Consider the following 24,342-nt stretch of genomic DNA (forward strand, 5'->3'; position numbering starts at 1 on the left):
TGTTGGTAATGATTACAAATTGGATCATAACTCTAAAAGTAGCAGAAATCCCACTCTAGAACTTTGATTTGCACGTAGAGTATGTTATGTTCAACAATATATTGAAAATATGTTTTTTTTTCTTCAATATTCATAAATGTATGTTTTAGGAAGTTATTGAAATCAAAATACTACTCATATTAAAGAGCAAGCGGTAAAGCTTCATATGCGACCAATGTTTGCTTTGTAGCACTTACAGATTAAACACTATGGAGTCTTAAAGGAGGCCTGGGTAAGGCCAAAATGTCATAAATATGTCAACTTTTATCAATCATTTCTCAGTTCTGCTTTTAGACACATGTCAAATATATGTCAACAATACTTCCTCCAAAGGACTATTCTAGGGATTGCATTTCGTGAAAATCCCCCAAATCATGGTCTTCTTTTGTCTGTGTTTTCATGAGGAATCACTTCAGAAAGTAGTCAGAACCCTTGATTTTTTCAACATTTTGTTATCTTAGTCTTATTCTAAAATTGATTAAATAAAAAAAAAGCCTCAGCAATCTACACACAATACCCCATAATGACAAAGCGAAAATAGTTTTTTTTTAAATGTTTGCAAATGTATTGAAAAGAAACAACAGAAATACCTTATTTACATACAGTTGAAGTCGGAAGTTTACATACACCTTAGCCAAATGCATTTAAACTCAGTTTTTCACAATTTCTGATGTTTTAATCTGAGTAAAAATTCCCTGTCTTAGGTCAGTTAGGATCACCACTTTATTTTAAGAATGTGAAATGTCAGAATAATGGTAGAGAGAATGATTTATTTCAGCTTTTATTTATTTTATCACATTCCCAGTGGGTCAGAAGTTTACATACACTCAATTAGTATTTGGTAGCATTGCCTTTAAATTGTTTAACTTGGGTCAAACGTTTCGGGTAGCCTTCCACAAGCTTCCCACAATAAATTGGGTGAATTTTGGCCCATTCCTCCTGACAGAGCTGGTGTAACTGAGTCAGGTTTGTAGGCCTCCTTGCTCGCACACGCTTTTTCAGTTCTGCCCACACATTTTCTATAGGATTGAGGTGAGGGCTTTGTGATGGCCACTCCAATACCTTAACTTTGTTGTCCTTACGCCATTTTGCCACAACTTCGGAAGTATGCTTGGGGTCTTTGTCCATTTGGAAGACCCATTTGCAACCAAGCTTTAACTTCCTGACTGATGTCTTGAGATGTTGCTTCAATATATCCACAACATTTTCTTTCCTAATGATGCCATCTATTTTGTGAAGTGCACCAGTCCATCCTTCAGCAAAGCACCCCCACAACATGATTCTGCTACCCCGTGCTTCACGGTTGGGATGGTGTTCTTCCTTGCTGAGCAGCCTTCCAGGTTATGTCGATATAAGACTCGTTTTACTGTGGATATAGATACTTTTGTACCTGTTTCCTCCAGCATCTTCACAAGGTCCTTTGCTGTTGTTCTGGGATTGATTTGCACTTTTCACACCAAAGTACGTTCATCTCTAGGAGACAGAACGCGTCTCCTTTCTGAGTGGTATGACGGCTGCATGATCCCATGGTGTTTATACTTGCGTACTATTGTTTGTACAGATGAACGTGGTACCTCCAGGAGTTTGGAAATTGCTCCCAAGGATGAACCAGACTAGTGGAGGTCTACAATTTCTTTCTGTGGTCTTGGCTGATTTCTTTTGATTTTCCCATGATGTCAAGCAAAGAGGCACTGAGTTTGAAGGTAGGCCTTGAAATACATCCACAGGTACACCGCCAATTGACTCAAATGATGTCAATTAGCCTATCAGAAGCTTCTAAAGCCATGACATCATTTTCTGGAGTTTTCTAAGCTGATTAAAGGCAGTCAACTTTGTGTATGTAAACTTCTGACCTACTGGAATTGTGATACAGTGAAATAATCTGTCTGTAAACAATTAATTGAAAAATGACTTGTGTCATGCACAAACGAGATGTCCTAACCGGCTTGCCAAAACTATAGTTTGTTAACAAGAAATTTGTGGAGTGGTTGAAAAACAAGTTTTAATGACTCCAACCTAAGTGTATGTAAACTTCCGATTTCAACTGTAAGTATTCAGAGAGACTTGAAATTGAGTTCAGGTCCATCCTGTTTCCATTGTTCATTCTTGAGATGTTTCCACAACTTGATTGGACTCCACCTGTGGTGAATTCACTCCACCACAGGTGGAGTGAATGGCAGAGTAGCCAGACAGGGCTACTCCATCACATCTTAGCCCTATGCAGCACAACATGGCTATAGCCTCTGGCACTAGGAAACCACCTCTCCTCTTCCCCTGCCTTTATGGCAGAGTAGCCAGACAGAAGCCACTTCTCAGGACAGCCAGCTTGGAGTTTGCCAAAAGGCACCTAAAGATTCTCAGACCATGAAAAACAAGACTCTCTGGTCTAATGAAATCAAGATTGAACTATTCGGCCTGAATGCCAAGTGTCACATCTGGAGGAAAACTTGCACCATCCCTACGGTGAAGCATTGTGGGGGCAGCATCATGCTGTGGGGATGTTTTTCAGCGGCAGGGACTGGGAGACTAGTCAGGATTGAGGCAAAGATGAACGGAGCAAAGTACAAAGAGTTCATTGATGAAAACCTGCTCCAGAGCGCGCAGGACCTCAGACTAGGGGCGACGCTTCACCTTCCAACAGGATAACGACCCTAAGCACACAGCCAAGACAATGCAGGAGTGACTTCGGGACAAGTCTCTGAATGTCCTTGAGTGGCCCAGCCATTGCCCGGACTTGATCTCTATTGAATATCTCTGGAGAGACCTGAACATGGCTATGCAGCAATGCTCCCCATCCAACCTGACAGAGCTTGTGATGATCTGCAGAGAAGAATGGGAGAAACTCCCCAAATACAGGTGTGCCACGCTTGTACTGTAGCGTCATACCCAAGAAGTATGGGGTATGGTGTGTAGCTTGATGAGGGGGGAAAAAACTATTTAATCAATTTTAGAATATGGCTGTAATGTAACAAAATGTGGAAAAAGTCAAGGGGTCTGAATACTTTCCGAAGGCCCCGTATAACCATGTGTTTGTTTGGGTTTTCAGTGAATGTGTTTTAAGTCACAAGGCTCTTCTGCATTTCCTGCAGTGCAAGAAATAGCTTTTGGCTATTTCAAAGCGGAAAATATGTTTTGTGTGACGAGTCTGGGTTTCCACAGTGAAGTCAAGTACACGCTCAGACTGGGTGCGTCGTTAACTGACTAATGACAATGTTGTGTAAGAGTTGCATGCTGATTTTGCTCCTCTGTTGACGTTATTGAGAGCTGATCGACTGCTTACTGACCGCCGTTAATAAGGAGAAATATAGGTCAATTGGGCCATCTTCTCCTCATCGGAAGCTAAGAAAGAAAGACAGGAGAAGGAAAGAGAAAAGATAATAGACAGAAACTATTGTTGTGCTGAAGGTGAAACACCTCCTGGGTGTTACTGTAGAGCTTCTGTGTCTCTGTCTCTGTACTGCTTAAATTCACTGAACGATTAAACAGGTGGCCATTGATTCTGGTGGTAAACATTAATCGTGTACAAAAAAAGCCTTTTTCACTCTGATTGGATCGTCTGTCTGTCTCTGTCTCTCTCACATTTCCTCCTTAATACCAATACAGCTTGTGAAGGCATTACAAATTGGAATGTGCTTTTGTGCTTGTGCGTGTCTATGTTTTGAAATTAACGTTAACCGGCATGGGGGGGGGGTTCTAGGGTAACTGATGGTAGAGTGATTGAGTGTGTTTGTGTGTATGTATCTTTGTCTGAAAGAACAGAGGAGAGAGCAGACAGTGTGAGAAATGACTGATTGTGTGCTAGTTTCTCTCAGCCATTAACCAGACTGGCCCATTGTTATTTTCACATCCCCACTGGCACAGTGTTGCTTTGAGTGACAGGCTGACACGCTGGCTCTGTAGGATGGCCACATGGTGAGTAGACTGAATGAGGAATGCATGGCATCACTGCTGCTCTGACTCAAGATACAGCGTCTAGCTACACCCTCTCATTCTCAAGTCAACGATAACAAAATGCATGAAACAGCACTTTGCATTGTTGTTCTGGAATGTGTGTTGTTTTGTCTGTGTGTACAAACCTTTTGGCTCAAATCATGTGCGAGTGTTGTTTTTTTTAATAATTAATTGAAGTAGGCCTAAATACTAATGGGGGAAAAGTGTGTGTGTGTGTGTGTGTGTGTGTGTGTGTGTGTGTGTGTGTGTGTGTGTGTGTGTGTGTGTGTGTGTGTGTGTGTGGTGCGTGCACACACACACAATGCCCGTCCCAGACTTCCGACTCCACAGGGCTGCAGAATGGAGAGTGGCGAGACCGTGAGTCGAGAAAGAGTGGGATGTCTTTCCCAGCTCTCCCAGTCCCAGAGGAGGGGAGGCTGTCTCATGGAATCCTGTCCAGACCCAGGCTAACCAGGAGGCAGAGAGAAAGAGGAGGCTGATGGTAGGAGCCTGGGAGAGAGATCTAGCTGATGGCTAGAACAATAGCCAGGGACATCTGTCATGCGTGGCTGCTTTTCCCTCCGCAGCTCCACTCACAATAGGGCCAAGGGACCAGCAAGTGGTGGCTTTCTTTCTTTTCTCTCTCCCTCCTTTCTGGGGACACTTCTTCCCCTTTACAATGGCCCTTTTGTCCCCCTCCCGCTTTCCCTCCCTCCACACTTTGCCAATGCTTTAGCCCTTCAAGCCTGCTCATTTTCTGCCCTCCCTCGCTCGCTCTCTATGTATCTTTCTGTCTTCACTGGAAAACAAAACCTATTTGACTATTCGCCACCTCCTCCCTCCTGCTCTCTGATTCTCTGCTGCTTTGTCTCTAGATGTGCAGCTGCCGTGTTGTTGCAGTGTGTGCGTGTATAGAGAAGATTCCTGCATGGTGTGGTCCTGGACTATAGGAATCAACTGAGACAAACTAAGCCTCACACTCCAGCGCTTGCCTTGCATAGCACTTTCACACGTCTCTTATTTCCCATCACATCTTAGCCCCATGCAGCACAACATGGCTATAGCCTCTGGCACTAGGAAACCACCTCTCCTCTTCCCCTCCCTTCCCTCAATCTGTTACAGTTATCTCAATGGTGTCCTCTTCCCATTGCCTCCATTGTGTGTCAGCCCATCCCCAGTTTCCAGGAAGTCAATCCTACTTAAGATGCAGCTACATAGCACATGCTGTCCGTTGGTGCGACACAAATCCGTTCCCCCCTGGTTGATACCTGTCGGTGTGTGTCTGTGGTGTCTGTGTGTGTATCACTGTATTGACCAGCCAGTGTATAATAATGGCAGACCTGTGGATACCTGGAGCTGTGGTCCCGAACCATTGATTATCACACCCACAACTGCTGGTCGTGTTTGTGTGTGCGTGTGTGTGCATGTGACTGTATGTGTGTGTTTTTGCATGCGCGTGCATATGTGTGTGTGTGGGCACGCGTTTGTGTGTGTGTTAGGATGTAATTACGATGCAGTCCTTGGCACTGTCTTCTTTCTTACCATTTTCAACACATTGGACAGAGGCTGATGTAAATTGTAAATGGATTATTTTCCCCTGCCTCCCTTAAAGACTTAAGGGGTTCAATCCGGTCCACGATTGATTGGAGTCAGATTGCAATTTGTTATTGGTGTCAGCAACAAGACTTTTCAAGGGGAAACTTCTACATCCGATGGGTAAACTCATCCGGATGATGTTGGTTCGCCAACTTGAGACAGTGAACACACTGGCGGACTTACCATTAGGCAAGAAGAGGAAATTGCCTTAGGCCTCACATTATCAAGGGGCATCATGTGCTGAGCATAAAAAAATTAAATGCAAATGTAAAAAATCATCTCCGCATGCTCCACTCGAGGCATAATAAATACATAAAATTCCCCTACATCTGTCTGTTTAATCTAGAGATATCTGCCGTTTTTTGCACGGGCTGTGTCTCAATCCACCACATCCGCCGATGTTGGCCTTCCACATCTGCTGTGGTAGGTGGCCGAGCTACAGCGGTCTTTGTCAGGCCAGGAGACATCCCGAAAATTGGTCTTCTCACGAAAACGTCTGTAGCGTCCGAACGGTTTTGGCTACACACTAATATGACCCCTATATGGAAAGATGAGACTCTCATGAACATGATGTCCTCTGTTTTGCTCTACAACCACCACAGGTGTCACGGGACTCGCCTGAAGGTAACCTGGTACCGGGCAGAAAAATGAATTGAAGTGAAAGGGCATTTCCCACATGAAAGGTAATCGGGTAATTCTACGGTAAAAAAAATCGGAGCTTTCTGATATCACTCAGATATACTGTAGGACAGTAACTTTAAAATGATCTGTTTTTCCAAGTATCAATCTGTTTTTCTACGCATTTCTATGGGCTAAGAGCAGCAGAGGGCAAATTCAATGTTTCATAAAAGAAAATCGGATTTTTGATACCTACAGGGGTCTTAAAATTCTAAATCAAATAGCAAATTGATCCTCGGTATGACCATCTTAAATCAATTCCATATGTTAGCTTAAGTAGAAACCCAGGCCTTAGACTCTAGCGGGATACAATACACATTTATTTAGAAAAAGACAGGTGCTGCTGAAAATACTGCCATCGTCATCGTGGCAGATGACATGTACAGTTGAAGTCGGAGGTTTACATACACTTAGGTTGGAGTCATTACAACTCGTTTTTCAACCACTCCACAAATGTCATTTTAACAAACTATAGTTTTGCAAGTCGGTTAGAACATCTACTTTGTGCATGACACAAGTAATTTTTCCAACAATTGTTTTCAGCCAGATTCACCCAACTTTCTGGTGACATAGTTTCAGCAAATTGCGAATTGAAGGAAGTTGGCAGGTGCACAGCATGGATGTTACCAGGACCTAGCTTTCAGGGCTTTAACCCCAAATTATTTTGGGACAGCCCCAAATATTTTGCGCTGCTGCAATGGTGTAAAAAAATGGTGATCAACTGAATGCGCCACTTAATTCATAGAGCTGTGGTTATGTGAAACTCCCAAAGTCATCCAACGTTAATAATCAGGGGTGTAGTTCTGCCGGTGTGCAACGGAGCACGCCACTTCTCAGAATAGTGCTATGTCTCCCAAGATCACTTAATGATCCATTAGTATTCTACATAACAAATATAATAGCATGATAATGTTATACCAAAAAACCCATGTCATTTCTTATGACAATTTAGGATGATTGTGCTAAAAAATTCAAAAGGCACTGGCACATCTGAGCAATCTTATTGCAGGTGCATGGTAACAGTTGAACAAGAGGAATGAAAAAGGAAACCGCACACTGCTCTTGATAGTATCACTGATATTTAATAAGCTTACGTATCGGCCTAACGGCTTTCGGTTGATTGTGGATGATTGTGCTGAAATGTTTTTTTTTTCTCATGCTGTGGTTATGTTTAACTTAATCTGCTCTAAAACACGATTGACAGTGATGATGGCCTAATTTATAATAAGGTAGGCCTAATTTGGTGTTTTAGGATTGTATTTTTTTGCCACTTTAGCCATTTACAGTATGTGTAGGCAATCATGCAAATTGGATGATGCATTTTATGTATAGGCCTATTCTAAAATGATTTTATACAATAGGCTTCATGTCAGTACCAACTTTCATTCAGAAATGATGGCTTAGTTATAATAGTAATAAAATAGTGCTCTGGTAGGCTACCTATAAAAATAGCACTAGACCACTGGTTACCGTAAATCTAAAGCAATTGCCATGTGTGGTCAACTGATCATTTCAGCACCATTTTGATTGGGACAGCGTCATTGCGCTGCTTTGAGACAAGCATGGGAACTCATCTTGATAAATCAATCAATGTCAGATTTTTTTGTTTTCACTGAATCTCCGTTTTGAATCTTTGGTTACAATTAAGCTGGGAAATGTTAGCTAAATTGAGGTGAGTGCTCATGATCATTGGTCTAGCAATTGAAAGCAATCCAGATCTTTTCTATATACACACACACACACACACACACACACACGTTAGGCCTGATGAGCTTCCCCGATGTTTTCCTAAATGTTCCAATACTTTTCTGATGCATTTCAGTCACCTAGCCTACTGATGTGAATACATGGTTTGACAATGACAGAAGAGTTGGCTACTCTACAGCAGTATTGGACCAGGCTAGGAGTGGAGAGATTGAGGATTAGGCTTGCAAAACTGTCGGTAATTTACCAAAGTTACCGTAATTTGGGTAATTAACAGGTAATCTAATAATTTATACTTGAATAACAAATAATATAGTATTCTTATGTAATTATTTTATCCGTGTCCATGAGTTTCTAGTGGATAGACTATGGTTCAAGAGAAAATAGCCTAATTAATGGAAATAATATCTAATCAACAATGCCATTATTTTCGGTTACCTCTGCAACTCTTATATTATATTGTTATACTGTCCCATATACACTGCTCAAAAAAATAAAGGGAACACTTAAACAACACAATGTAACTCCAAGTCAATCACACTTCTGTGGAATCAAACTGTCCACTTAGGAAGCAACACTGATTGACAATACATTTCACATGCTGTTGTGCAAATGGAATAGACAACAGGTGGAAATTATAGGCAATTAGCAAGACACCCCCAATAAAGGAGTGGTTCTGCAGGTGGTAACCACAGACCACTTCTCATTTCCTATGCTTCCTGGCTGATGTTTTGGTCACTTTTGAATGCTGGCGGTGATTTCACTCTAGTGGTAGCATGAGACGGAGTCTACAACCCACACAAGTGGCTCAGGTAGTGCAGCTCATCCAGGATGGCACATCAATGCGAGCTGTGGCAAGAAGGTTTGCTGTGTCTGTCAGCGTAGTGTCCAGAGCATGGAGGCGCTACCAGGAGACAGGCCAGTACATCAGGAGACGTGGAGGAGGCCGTAGGAGGGCAACAACCCAGCAGCAGGACCGCTACCTCCGCCTTTGTGCAAGGAGGAGCAGGAGAAGCACTGCCAGAGCCCTGCAAAATGACCTCCAGCAGGCCACAAATGTGCATGTGTCTGCTAAAACGGTCAGAAACAGACTCCATGAGGGTGGTATGAGGGCCCGACGTCCACAGGTGGGGGTTGTGCTTACAGCCCAACACCGTGCAGGACGTTTGGCATTTGCCAGAGAACACCAAGATTGGCAAATTCACCACTGGGGCCCTGTGCTCTTCACAGATGAAAGCAGGTTCACACTGAGCACATGTGACAGACGTGACAGAGTCTGGAGACGCCGTGGAGAACGTTCTGCTGCCTGCAACATCCTCCAGCATGACCGGTTTGGCGGTGGGTCAGTCATGGTGTGGGGTGGCATTTCTTTGGGGGGCCGTACAGCCCTCCATGTGCTCGCCAGAGGTAGCCTGACTGCCAATAGGTACCGAGATGAGATCTGCAGACCCCTTGTGAGACCATATGCTGGTGCGGTTGGCCCTGGGTTCCTCCTAATGCAAGACAATGCTAGACCTCATGTGGCTGGAGTGTGTCAGCAGTTCCTGCAAGAGGAAGGCATTGATGCTATGGACTGGCCCGCCGTTCCCCAGACCTGAATCCAATTGAGCACATCTGGGACATCGTGTCTCGCTCCATCCACCAACGCCACATTACACCACAGACTGTCCAGGAGTTGGAGGATGCTTCAGTCCAGGTCTGGGAGGAGATCCCTCAGGAGACCATCCGCCACCTCATCAGGAGCATGCCCAGGCGTTGTAGGGAGGTCATACAGGCACGTGGAGGCCACACACACTACTGAGCCTCATTTTGACTTGTTTTAAGGACATTACATCAAAGTTGGATCAGCCTGTAGTGTGGTTTTCCACTTTAATTTTGAGTGTGACTCCAAATCCAGACCTCCATGGGTTGATAAATTGGATTTCCATTGATTATTTTTGTGTGAATTTGTTGTCAGCACATTCAACTATGTAAAGAGAAAAGTATTTAATAAAATTATTTATTTCATTCAGATCTAGGATGTGTTGTTTAAGTGTTCCCTTTATTTTTTTTAGCAGTATATTTGTTTATCCTCTTGCTCTTTTGCACCCCAGTATCTCTACTTGCACATCATCATCTGCACATCTATCACTCCAGTGTTAATGCTAAATTGTAATTATTTCGCCTCTATGGCCTATTTATTGCCTTACCTCCCTACTCTTCTACATTTGCACACACGGTACATAGACTTTTCTATTGTGTTATTGACTGTACGTTTGTTTATGTGAACTTGTTCTCAACTGGCCTACCTGGTTAAATAAAGGTGAAATAAAAAAAGTGTGTCAAAACATATAAAGGATATTTCACGCGGAAACCCTCATATTAAACACCAATGGTATTCACTAAGTTAATGGTTTATACTGTAAACTGAAAAAAATATATAAAGCAACATGTGAAATAAAAGATCCCAGAAATGTTCAATATGCACAAAACTTATTTTGCACAAATTTGTTTACATCCCTGTTAGTGAGCATTTCTCCTTTGCCAAGATAATCTAACCAGCTGACAGGTGTGGCATATCAGGAACCTAATTAAACAGCATGATTATTACACAGGTGCACCTTGTGCTGGGGACAATTAAAGGCCACTCTAAAATGTGCAGTTTTGTCACACAACACAATGCCACAGAAGTCTTACATTTTGAGGGAGTGTGCAATTGGCATGCTGATTGCAGGAATATCCACCAGAGCTGTTGCCAGATAATTGAATGTTAATTTCTCTACCCTAAGCCACCTCCAACGTCATTTTAGAGAATTTGGCAGAACGTCCAACCGTCCTCACAACCGCAGACCACGTGTAACCACGCCAGCCCAGGACCTCCACATCCGTCTTCTTCACCTGCCTGATTGTTTGAGACCAGCCAGCCAGACAGCTGATGAAACTGTGGGTTTGCACAACCAAAGAATTTCTGCACAAACTGTCTCAGGGAAGCTCATCTGCTTGCTCGTCGTCCTCACCAGGGTCTTGACCAGACTGTAATTCGGCGTCGTAACCGACTTCAGTGGGCAAATGCTCACCTCCTCACTGGCACGCTGGAAAAGTGTACTCTTCACAGATTAATCTTGGTTTCAACTGTACCGGGCAGATGGCAGACAGCGTGCATGGCGTCATGTGGGCGAGCGGTTTGCTGATGTCAACGTTGTGAGCAGAGTGCCCCATGGTGGCGGTGGGGTTATGGTATGGGCAGGCATAAGCTATGGACAACGAACACAATTGCATTTTAACGAGGGCCATTTGCACGCACAGAGATACCGTGACGAGATCCTGAGGCCCATTGTCATGCAATTCATCCACCGCCATCACCTCATGTTTCAGCATGATAATGCAAAGCCCCATGTCGCAAGGATCTGTACACAATTCCTGGACGCTGTAAAAGTTCTCAGTTATTCCATGGCCTACATACTCACTAGACATGTCACCCATTAAGCATGTTTCGTATGCTCTGGATTGACGTATACGACAGCGTGTTCCAGTTCCCGCAAATATCCAGCAACTTCGCACAGCCATTGAAGAGGAGTGGCACAATCAACAGCCTGGCCACAATCAACAGCCTGATCAAGAAGATGTGTTGTGCTGCATGAGACAAACGATGGTCACACCAGATACTGACTGGTTTTCTGATCCACGCCCCTACCTTTTTTTTAAGGTATCTGTGCCCAACATATGCATAGCTGTATTCCCAGTCATGTGAAATCCATAGATTAGAGTTTAATGAATTTATTTCAATTGGCTGATTTCCTTGCATGAACCGTAACTCAGTAAAATTGTTGCACGTTGCGTTTTATATTTTTGTTCAGTGTAGTTAGGATGCAGCTTTGTCATTCAACTTTATATTTGAAAATCATCATAAGGCCACACGGAGCGTCAGAGAAAATTGCAGACATCTGTGATCATCTGAAGTACCCAAAAAGGCTATCAGATGTCATCTGATAAAATTCCATATATTCCTTAAGTTAACAGAATTATGGTAGTTTACTGGTGATTTCCCATAATATACCCTGCCTTTGCAACCCTATTGAGGATGCACTGTGGCAGATGCAACGATACAACAAGGGAGTGGAGGGGTACACCGTCCGAAGGACAGATATAATTTACAGCGCTACAGTTTTAGCCAGACACCATACAATGTAATGGACTAACTAGCAACTAAGGCAATACTTTCTGCCACTGTGTCCTATGTCCTGTTCTGTCAGATAATAGTTCCCAGCTGTTGTTGGTTCAGGGGAACAAAGGGCTGTTTGAAAAAGTTATTGGTTGATTGGTCCTATTGGTTCCGTTTAATAGGACGTGGATCAGAGGAGAGCTGGCATCTGTGTACGGTACTGCCTTACACACACACGGACACGCACACACACACATTCCGGTGGCTGGCCCAGCATACTGTAACAACACTGGCCCATCTGTGTGTGTCCAAGTGGAGCTGGAGAGAGAGGTGAGGGGGGAGAGAGAGATTTTTACATTTGACATTTTAGTCATTTGGCAGATGCTCTTATTCATATTTAACTTTTTTTCATACTTGAGATAAAGGGCAAGAATGTGTATGTTATCTTTGTATTTGCTGTAGGGTAAGTAACTAAGCCAGTGCCCAAAGGGCAGGAGCCTATCTCCTGTTTCTGCAACGAGGCAGCTTGATGGACAAGTACACCCCTTGGACAGGGCTCTTACTTGTGGTGTTGTGCTACCACTTTTTTTCTGTTTTGGGGAGTTTCGCTACCTGCTGGCTGGCTATGACATGCAAGGTAAAGCATGTACGTTTTTAGTACCACGGGTAAAAATGTGACCTTCAAATTCCAGTCTCCGTCAATGGGTGCTTTTTCATAATTCTTAGAACAGTTCAAAAGATCCCGATAATAATGATTATAGTGAGAAGAGTATGGTACATTCAAACTGTCTTATCTTATCTGCTTAGTAAATACTAGATATTTTATGGCTGCACATAACTTTCACCCCAATCAGGTTTGAACTACAAGATAGAGGGGAGGAAAGGGTGAGGAGACAGTGAGTGAGTGAGTGAGTGAGTGAGTGAGTGAGTGAGTGAGTGAGTGAGTGAGTGAGTGAGTGAGCTAGACATGGCTTCAAATATTATTTGTTGTCTTTCAAATAGTTAAAACGTTAGATTGAGGCTTGAGCATGCCTAGATTACCAAATTAGTGGGGCCTGCACTTTTGGGACTATTTCATTGGTTCAAGTCCACTGGGCAAGTTGTGTGAGTGTGCGCACGCCTGTGTGTGGAGATACTGAAGTGTGCCTTGTCTTCATGGAGAGAGAACATTATTGTCTTCTCCCTGTCAGCATAAAAAAGTAGGGTAGTGAGGTAAAATGAGCCAAAGAGTTAGTTGAGCCTAGGGCTATTGCGGTGACCGTATTACTGCCACACTGGCGGTATTGAAGGCAGTCAAATTCCACGTGACCGTTTAGTCACGGTAATTAAGCTTCATTAGTAGCCAACCAAACTTGCTAACTGCCTGGTATTCAACACTCTATTGTCCCACTAATCACTCTGACATCAATGCAAATCTAGTCAAACACTTCATGAGAACCCATAAATTCATGTTGCTAGACTTACTATATTTATTTCTCAACTTTCCTAATATTTAGCACATTGCTTATATTTACAACAGGAGTATAGTCTACCAGGCTGGCATGAAAATGAACCACGGAAAAAGCGTCCTCCATTCACTATTTAAGTGCATAGATGGCATGTATTTTTTCCCGCTGCCCCTGTTTCCAGACATGTGCAAGATAATGGTCCATTCTAAATCCAAACAAATTTCACACATATATTATTTAGTATATGTAAAGACAAGATTAAATCAAAAATAGTCTGATTTGGTGACAATATTAGCCTATCACTTGTGAATTATTTATTATCACTAGTGAATGATGCCCAGCATAAGAAACAATGCTTTTTTTTGCGTCTTAATCGAATCATAGTCGCACACCCCATGTAGCCTAGCCCATAGGCCTATATGTTTTGATAAGGTTTGTATCACAACTAAAGTGGTCAAATAACTTATTCAAATTAAGCACCTTAATCCGCTTTACAAGGGGCGTAGAGCCTAACTGGCATACATAAGCAGCGCGTCAGTTTCAAGGTTGGGGAAGGTACGTTTCACCGTAAAAATGCACCTTTATAATAAAAGCATTACATGCATAATTGCATTTGCGGTCAGTATTGATAATGGTGTTTTCCGCTAATGGAACATTCACCCTTATAGCGTATTACCATGTGCGCATTGCTGCGCTTATAATGTGAAGAAATAGCCTAATAGTTTATCAACATTTTAAGCTTAACGGTCTGATCTGAGCGCAGGGAGAATCAGTCTTATACATCAGTTGGGGTCTCTATAAGCAAAAATATGATGTCCAAAACCTAGCTTGACAGTGCATCCTTGTAGCTGTGTGGGCTAATATAGTCTAAATGTTTGTCTTGGGGTAAGTTGAGCCAATAGCCACCACACCCCATACAAATAATATATATTTTTAAATGTTTACATTTAGTCAGTTTTGTGCATTCAGAAAGTATTCAGACCCCTTGACTTTTCCCACATTTTGTTGCGTGACAGCCTTATTCAATAAAACATTTTTATTCATCAATCTACACACAATACCCCATAATGACAAAGAAAAAACAGTTTATTTATAAAACAGCAAATTTATAAAATGAAAAAAAAATGAAATCACATTTACATAATTATTCAGACCCTTTACTCAGAACTTTGTTGAAGCACCTTTGGCAGAGATTACAGCCTCAAGTCTTCTTGGGTATGACGCTACAAGCTTGGCATACCTGTATTTGCGGAGTTTCTCCCATTTTTCTCTGCAGTACCTCTCAAGCTCTGTCAGGTTGGATGGGGAGCATCGCTGCACAGCTATTTTCAGGTCTCTCCAGAGATGTTCGATGGGGTTCAAGTCCGGGCTCTGGCTGGAACACTCAAGGACATTCAGAGACTTGTCCCGAAGCCACTCCTTCATTGTCTTGGCTGTGTGCTTAGGGTCGTTGTCCTGTTGTAAGGTGAAACTTTGCCCCCAGTCTGAGCAGATTTTAATCAAGCATCTCTCTGTACTTTGCTCCATTCATCTTTCCCTCGATCCTGACTAGTCTCCCAGTCCCTGCCGCTGAAAAACATCCCCACAGCATGATGTTGCCACCACCGTGCTTCACCGTAGGGATAGTGCCAGGTTTCCTCCAGACATGACGCTTGGCATTCAGGCCAAAGAGTTCAATCTTGGTTTCATCAAATCAGAGAATCTTGTTTCTCATAGTCTGAGAGTCTTTAAGGTGCCTTTTGGCAAACTCCAAGTGGGCTGTCATGTGCCTTTTACTGAGGAGTGGCTTTTGTCTGGCCACTCTACCATGAAGGCATGATTGGTGGAGTGCTGCAGAGATGGTTGTCCTTCTGAAATGTTCTCCCATCTCCACAGGGGAGCTCTGTCAGTTACCATTGGTTTCTTGGTCAATTTCCTGACCAAGGCCCTTCTCCCCGATTGCTCAGTTGTGTGTAGATTGATGTGGAAATTGTTTTATTTAATCCATTTTAGAATAAGACTGTAACGTAACAAAATGTGGAAAAAGTCAAGGGGTCATGCATATGAACTCAAAATAGTGCATTTTTATTGTTACATAGCAGACATCATCATGCCCCGTGTATACAAACGTAAAACAATCAGGGGTCTAGGTCCCTTTGAGGTTCTTGAGAGAGCAGCGAAGGAAGTGACAGAAAGGAAGAAGTTAATTCGAGCAGCAGCAACAGATGACAAAAAATAGACTGAATGATACTGAAGAGGAAAATTTACAAAACAGATAATGAACATGTACCTGTGCGAAAGAGAGGCTATGATAGCAGAGGCACACAAGGTCTTATCTGATGACATGGAATCTTAGCTTGCTAAACATATCAAGATTTTCGTGAACCAGTTTCATGGTCTTTGTTAAGATAATGGGCATAATGACGACCCAGAGATGGCGCTAGTGGGGCACCTATCTAGGATATATAAACAGGTGCATTATGAGTGTCAGATTAGGATGTCGTGACCTGTAACATGTTATACCTGAGTAAAGGATTATGCTTGCACTTCACCAAACTCTCCGACTTGAGTTATTCACATTCGCATAAAAACATGGTGTCAGAGAAATGAACCCAAAGCCAAGCGCTGTGGAAAAGAAGGTTAAGGCATGTGGACAAGGTAATCGCTGTCGGATAAACACAAATGAGTGGAACAAATTAGCGAGGACGAAGAGCCTGCAATGTCTCTCAGTCAAATTCCGGTGCCTAGCGTCATGGACATTAAAGGCGATTTGTATCAAAACTGGTTGTTTTTCTGTGATCAGTGGGAGAATTTTCAAAATCGCTACGGGTTTAGATAAAAAAAAATACCTGCATGTGAGAGTGGCAACACTGCTCAGTGTTGTGCCATATGCTTCAGCGTCACCTAGATCTGGGGAAGATGATAGAAAAAAATATACGAAAATCCTTGATGTTTTACAAAGACATTTTGAACCCACCCATAATGTGATTTATGAAAGATTCATTTTTAACACGTGAACAAACTCAAGCAGAGACGTCTGGTCAATATGTTGTGAGGTTGCGTCAATTGTCAGATTCATGTGATTTCGGGTCAATGAGAGACGAAATGACCAGTGACAGACTTGTGATTGGCTGTAAAGATAACAGAGTAAGAGCAAGTATGCTGCGTGAACCACAACTTGCGCTGAATAAAGCCATAGATATATGCAGAGCAAGTGAACAGACGCAGATCCAATTAAAGAAGATGAACACTGTCCCTGAACAGGCAGAATCTGTCAATTATACCACTCAGAACAAAGACAGAGACCATGTCGATAGAAAATGGAAACATAATTAATTGGACAGTGATCTAAGGCGGAAAAATACTAAGGAAGGTATTCGCCCCCAGTCTTGTGTGCATGTACTGTGGATCAACACACGCAAGAGCCAAATACCCAGCAAATGGGGTTATATGCAAATTTTGCAAAGACAAAGTAAGCCTGTCAATCTGCTAGAACAGGATACATGCAGTGATCATAATGATGATGAAGAAGCGGACATGCTAAACATGACAGAGGTTAATTCTGTTCAAAGTGGCAAAGATAAATGGTTTACAAACTTAAAGCTTACCCCACTGACATGTGACAACTGTGATTATGATCCAAGCAGCACTATCAAATGCCAGCTAGACAGTTGCTCAACTGTCAATATACTTGGCTACGGAGACTTTATGCAAGTAATACAGGAAGGTGATGCAAAGCCACAACCAAGCAAGGCAAGGCCAAGGCTGTACGATGGCTCGGTTATTACACCGGTAGGGGAGTGTGAACTACAAGCCAATCATGATGGGGAAACATCTGTGCTAAAGTTCCAAGCGATGAAAACCTTGCAAAACCTCTCCTTTCAGCAGAAACGTGTGAAAAGCTTAAGTTTCTACAGCTCAACCAACAACATGTCATTCATCATGCCAGCACTAAAGAAAAACAAAAGGTCCCATCAGACTCGAACACCTCAGAGGCCATACTGAGACAGTTTGAGGACGTTTTTGAAGGGATGGGGGCTCTGCCAGGTGAGTTTCACCTGGTGGTGGATGAATCTGTTAGACCAGTTCAACAGCTTCCCTGACGAATCCCCATTCCACTGAAGGAAAAGATACTAAAGGCTGTTGATTCAATGGAGGAACAGGGTGCCGTGTCTTTACGAAGGTCACCAGACCTACTAAGTGGATAAGCAACATGGTTGTGGGGGAAAAGCCTGGCAAAATAAGAGTGCCTTGATCCAAGTGCCCCTGAACAAAGCCTTATGTATGGCACATTGCCAATTTTACCTCTTGGGGATGTCATTCGAAAACATAATGTTAAATTTCACTGCTATGCGGACGACACACAGCTGTACATTTCAATGAAACATGGTGAAGCCCCAAAATTGCCCTCGCTAGAAGCCTGTGTTTCAGACATAAAGAAGTGGATGGCTGCAAACTTTCTACTTTTAAACTCGGACAAAACAGAGATGCTTGTTCTAGGTCCCAAGAAACAAAGAGATCTTCTGTTGAATCTGACAATTAATCTGGATGGTTGTACAGTCGTCTCAAATAAAACTGTGAAGGACCTCGGCATTACTCTGGACCCTGATCTCTCTTTTGAAGAACATATCAAGACTGTTTCAAGGACAGCTTTTTTCCATCTACGTAACATTGCAAAAATCAGAAATTTTCTGTCCAAAAATGACGCAGAAAAATTAATCCATGCTTTTGTTACTTCTAGGCTGGACTACTGCAATGCTCTACTTTCCGGCTACCCGGATAAAGCACTAAATAAACTTCAGTTAGTGCTAAATACGGCTGCTAGAATCCTGACTAGAACCAAAAAATTTGATCATATTACTCCAGTGTTAGCCTCCCTACACTGGCTTCCTGTTAAGGCAAGGGCTGATTTCAAGGTTTTACTGCTAACCTACAAAGCATTACATGGGCTTGCTCCTACCTATCTTCCCGATTTGGTCCTGCCGTACATACCTACACGTACGCTACGGTCACAAGACGCAGGCCTCCTAATTGTCCCTAGAATTTCTAAGCAAACGGCTGGAGGTAGGGCTTTCTCCTATAGAGCTCCATTTTTATGGAATGGTCTGCCTACCAATGTGAGAGACGCAGACTCAGTCTCAACCTTTAAGTCTTTACTGAAGACTTATCTCTTCAGTAGGTCCTATGATTAAGTATAGTCTGGCCCAGGAGTGTGAAGGTGAACGGAAAGGCTGGAGCAACGAACCGCCCTTGCTGTCTCTGCCTTGCCGGTTCCCCTCTTTCCACTGGGATTCTCTGCCTCTAACCCTTTTACAGGGGCTGAGTCACTGGCCTACTGGTGTTCTTCCATGCCGTCCATGGGAGGGGTGCGTCACTTGAGTGGGTTGAGTCACTGACGTGGTCTTCCTGTCTGGGTTGGCGCCCCCCCTTGGGTTGTGCCATGGCGGAGATCGTTGTGGGCTATACTCGGCCTTGTCTTAGGACGGTAAGTTGGTGGTTGGAGACATCCCTCTAGTGGTGTGGGGGCTGTGCTTTGGCAAAGTGGGTGGGGTTATATCCTGCCTGTTTGGCCCTGTCCGGGGTATCATCGGATGGGGCCACAGTGTCTTCTGATCCCTCCTGTCTCAGCCTCCAGTATTTATGCTGCAGTAGTTTATGTGTCGGGGGCTAGGGTCAGTCTGTTACATCTGGAGTATTTCTCTTGTCTTATCCGGTGTCCTGTGTGTATTTAAATATGCTCTCTCTAATTCTCTCTTTCTCTCTTTCTGTCTTTCTCTCGGAGGACCTGAGCCCTAGGACCATGCCTCAGGACTACCTGGTATGATGACTCCTTGCTGTCCCCAGTCCACCTGGCCGTGCTGCTGCTCCAGTTTCAACTGTTCTGCCTGCGGCTATGGAACCCTGACCTGTTCACCGGACGTGCTTGTTGCACCCTCGACAACTACTATGATTATTATTATTTGACCATGCTGGTCATTTATGAACATTTTAACATTTTAACATTTTGACCATGTTCTGTTATAATATCCACCCTGCACAGCCAGAAGAGGACTGGCCACCCCTCATAGCCTGGTTCCTCTCTAGGTTTCTTCCTAGGTTTTTGGCCTTTCTAGGGAGTTTTTCCTAGGGAGTTTTTCCTAGCCACCGTGCTTCTTTCACATGCTTTGCTTGCTATTTGGGGTTTTAGGCTGGGTTTCTGTACAGCACTTTGAGAATATCAGCTGATGTACGAAGGGCTATATAAAAATAAATTTGATTTGATTTGATTTGAAATGCCTACCATTGAAGAGATGCTGCCAAGCCTGGCAAAAGCTAAAGTCTTTTCGGATATGGATGAAAAAAATGGGAACAGGCAGGTACGTTTGGATGAAGATGGTAGTAACCTCACCACATTTTGGACCCCCAATGGACAAGGTTACCTTTTTGGAGTGAAACCAGCTGCAGAGGAATATCGGCAAAGGCAACATGATGCACTTCAGGGACTGCCAGGAATAAGCGTCATAGCTGATGACATCCTGGTATACGGCTGTGGTGCTACAGTGGAAGAAGCAGTGCAGGACCATGACCCCAACCTGATTTACAAAGAGCAAGGGAGATGACTCTAAAGCTGAATAAAGACAAAGTTAAGCTCAGGCTCACAAGTATTACATACATGGGACATCTTTTGACAGCTGAAGCCCTGAAGCCAGACCCCAAGAAGGTGGAGGCAGTACAGCAAATGCCGCCACCTACAGATGCAAAATCAGTGCAGCGACTGCTTGGTTTTGTAAATTACTTAGACAAATTCCTACCTCATCTATCTGACATATGTGAGCCATTGCGTCGGCTGACCAATAAAGATGTGCTGTGGGCATGATGATGCATTGGATCAAATCAAGAAATTGGTAAGCAACCAACCAATACTGAGGTACTATGACCTCTCTGAAGAAGTGACCCTACAATGTGATGCAAGTGACAAAGGCCTAGGGGCAGCCTCCTGCAGAAGGGACAGTCCATTGCATTTGCTTCAAGGACATTGACACCCACGGAGCAAGGACCTTCCCAAATTGAAAAGGAGTGCCTAGCCATAGTGTTCACCTGTGACCATTTTGATCAATACCTTCATGGTAGGGATTTATCACAGTGCACACTGATCACAAGCCGCTTGAGGTGATCTTCAAAAAAACGAGTCTGTCTGCCCCAAGCGACTTCAAAGGATGATGCTAAAGCTTCAGCGACTGGTGGATTCACTTGTCAGTCACAGTGGTCTCCTAGCTACAGCCTACAGAGCCTCATCAACCATGCCTCTCAACAACTAGTTTGTTTGGACCAACACATTGTTGTTTGGATTGTCAATAGTTACCACAGCCACAAAGTCTACATTTGATATGTCGTAAAAAAATGAATGAAAACAAATTAATTTAAGGTTAGGGTTAGGCATAAGGTTAGCAGTGTGGTTAAGGTTAGGGTCAAGGTTGGGTTTAATATCAGATTTTAAGGAGATACATTTTTGAAATAGGCGGGTGTAGCCATTATGACTTTTATGGTTGTTTTAACTAGTGACGACCCGCTGTTTGAATCTGTGCTCTGCACTTGGTTTCTTTCTTTGCTCACGCTCCTCTCCTGCCTGCCTGGTTGCCTGCGTCATAAGCGAGCAAACAGATTTTCATGGAAACAAGGTATTGTGTTAATCATCCTCTAAAACTAGCTAGAATGATCCAATCTTTAGCTAGCTAACAAAACTACTAACGTTAGCTTTATTAGCCTAGTTAGCTAGGTTGAGGCAGTCATGCAGCCAACAGCTAACGTTAATAATTTAGACTCACTGAATAAATGTTTGGCATGGGATAAATAACATGAAACGATCTGCTGCTGTTACCGTCAGTCTTTTTCGACTAGCTAGTGCATAGTGACACCTACTGATTCACAGTATATATACAAAAGTATGTGGTCACCCCTTCAAATTAGTGGATTCGACTATTTCAGCCACACCGTTGCTGACGTGTATAAAATCGAGCACACAGCCATGCAATCTCCATAGACAGACATTGGTAGTAGAGTGAAGAACTCAGTGACTTTCAACATGGCACCGTCATAGGATGCCACCTTTCCATCAAGTCAGTTCGTTAAATTTCTACTCAGCTTGAGCTGCCCCGGTCAATTGTGAAGTGGAAACGTCTAGGAGCGGCAATGGCTCAGCCGCGAAGTGAAAGGCCACGCAAGCTCACGGAACGGGACCGGCAAGTGATGAAGCGCAAAAAAAACGTATGTCCTGAGTTGCAACACTCACTACTGAGTTCCAAACTGCCTCTGGAAGCAACGTCAGCACAATAACTGTTCGTTGGGAGCTTCATGAAATGGGTTTACATGGCCAAGCAGCCACACACAAGCCTAAGATCACCATGCTCAATGCCAAGCGTCGGCTGGATGGGTGTAAAGTTTGCCGCCATTGGGCTCTGGAGCAGTGGAAACGTGTTCTCTGGAGTGGTGAATCACGCTTCACCATCTGGCAATCCGACAGATGAATCTGGGTTTGGTGGATGCCAGGAGAACGCTACCTGCCCGAATATGTAGTGCATTACATTATTACATTACATTTAAGTCATTTAGCAGACGCTCTTATCCAGAGCGACTTACAAATTGGTGCATTCACCTTATGAAAAGTAGCCTATATGATAATTAGACAGCCCCTATTGGTTCCCTTTAGATAAAAGTATTTAATATTCCATGCAGTTAATGTAAATAAGAACATTTCAAAATACTTAATTCTTCAAGGCCTAATCTACGTGGTTCTTCTTGTCACACTCAGAGTCATGGCAGCCGCACTTATCAATGTAAATGTAGTTCTGCATGATCTTCTTCCCGTCAGGGCAGAGCATCTCCACCTTCCTCTCACTGGTAGACATCTCCTGACAGCAGGAGCAGGAGTGCGTCAAGGTGTTTTTCTCTGCAGAGTACATAGAAGACGTTCCACAGGATCCAACAGTAATTAGTGCCAACAGTAATGTTTGGTGGAGGAGGAATAATGGCCTGGGGCTGTTTTTTATGGTTCAGGCTAGGCCCCTTAGTTCCAGTGAAGGGAAATCTTAACGCTACTGTAAGGATCTATGTGTAGCTGGTGCAGAGGAGACAGGCGCAGGACAGCAGAGATGAGTAAATAAAAGTAACTTTACTCAAAGTCATCAAAATACAAGAGAATTACCAAGCCCACAAATATGGACCACAATACAACAAACAATCACTCACAACCAAACATGGGGAACAGGTAATTGGGTGAGTGAAACCAGGTGTGTAAGACATAGACAAAACAAATGGAAAATGAAAAGTGGATCAGCGGTGGCTAGAAGGCCGGCGACGTCGACCGCCGAACGCCCCCGAACAAGGAGAGGGACCGACTTCGGCGGAAGTCGTGACAGCTACAGCATACAATGACATTCTAGACGATTCTGTGCTTCCAACTTTGTGGCAACAGTTCGGGGAAGGCCCTTTTCCTGTTTCAGCATAACAATGTCCATGTGCACAAAGCGAGGTCCATACAGAAAAGGTTTGTCGAGATCGGTGTGGAAGAACTTGACTGTCCTGCAGAGCCCTGACCTCAACCCCATCTAACCCCTTTGGGATGAATTGGAACGCCGACTGCGAGCCTAATCGCCCAACATCATTGCCCGACTTCATTAATGCTCTTGTGGCTGAATGGAAGCAAGTCTTGGCAGCAATGTTCCAACATCTAGTAGAAAGCCTTTCCAGAAGAGTGGAGGCTGTGATAGCACCAAAGGGGGGACCAACTCCATATTAAAGCCCATGATTTTGGAATGAGATGTTCGACAAGCAGGTGTCTACGTACTTTTGGTCATGTGGTGTACTAATTGGTAATACAGGTTTGGTTATACAGAGTGCAATAGAATGAGTGACAATCAATAAAATCTACTTCATGAATAGAGGGATATTATTTTCAATGAAAATGTTGAAAGTAGCTGATTTAATGATCGAATATATGGATTTTACTGGCAGTCAATTCTTACAGTGAGCACCAGGGAACCAACCTCTAGTGGGCCAGACTAAGCCCAGGACAACAACACAAGGTTAGTGTTACACATGACACTACAGCTGACGTAACTCTGAATAGTACCACATGTATTAGAATAATGTTTGCAAACTATTATTTTGTGCCATATCAAGTGCAGCTTTTAAACAGCATACAGCACAATGCAATCTACTGTGTGAAAAAGAGATATTATTTTCAATGAAAATGTTGAAAGTATTTGAATATATGATTGTACAGGCAATCAGTGACTACAATGCGCAAAAGCACAAGGTTGGTAGTTTTATGACTTACACATAAAAAACTTTGTTACAAAGTCTACTGTGTATAGTGTTAAATATAACCCTGCCTTACATAAAGCTTACAGAATGAACAACAGCAGAAGAGTACTGTAACCAGATTAACAAATAATAGGTTTTATGCCATAACATTTTTATAATTTTCTACATTGAAATCTGTCGGTCTTTTTTATTTTTCAAAGTCAAGGTTTCAAACTGCTCAACATTGTGTATAGAGTGAAAGTAATATTTTAAAGACATTGTAAACATTATTTGCATAGTAGTTCACTAAATTACAGAGTATGTTGCCCATTGAAGTTTATGTATTTGGGTCTTTTTAATATCAGATTCAGAATAAATAATAACAAGATTTGTTGTAGTTTGAAAGGGTTTGAGCCACCTTAGGCCAGGAGTATTTCCAATTCACATGACGTGACTATAAGAATTTATTTGGGCTGCAATCTGAGGTGCAGTTAACTCTAATGAACTTATCCTCTGCAGCAGAGAACTCTGGGTCTTCCTTTCCTG

Source organism: Salmo salar, chromosome ssa13 (assembly GCF_905237065.1).
Source record: "Salmo salar chromosome ssa13, Ssal_v3.1, whole genome shotgun sequence".
Classification (NCBI taxonomy): Eukaryota; Metazoa; Chordata; class Actinopteri; order Salmoniformes; family Salmonidae; genus Salmo; species Salmo salar.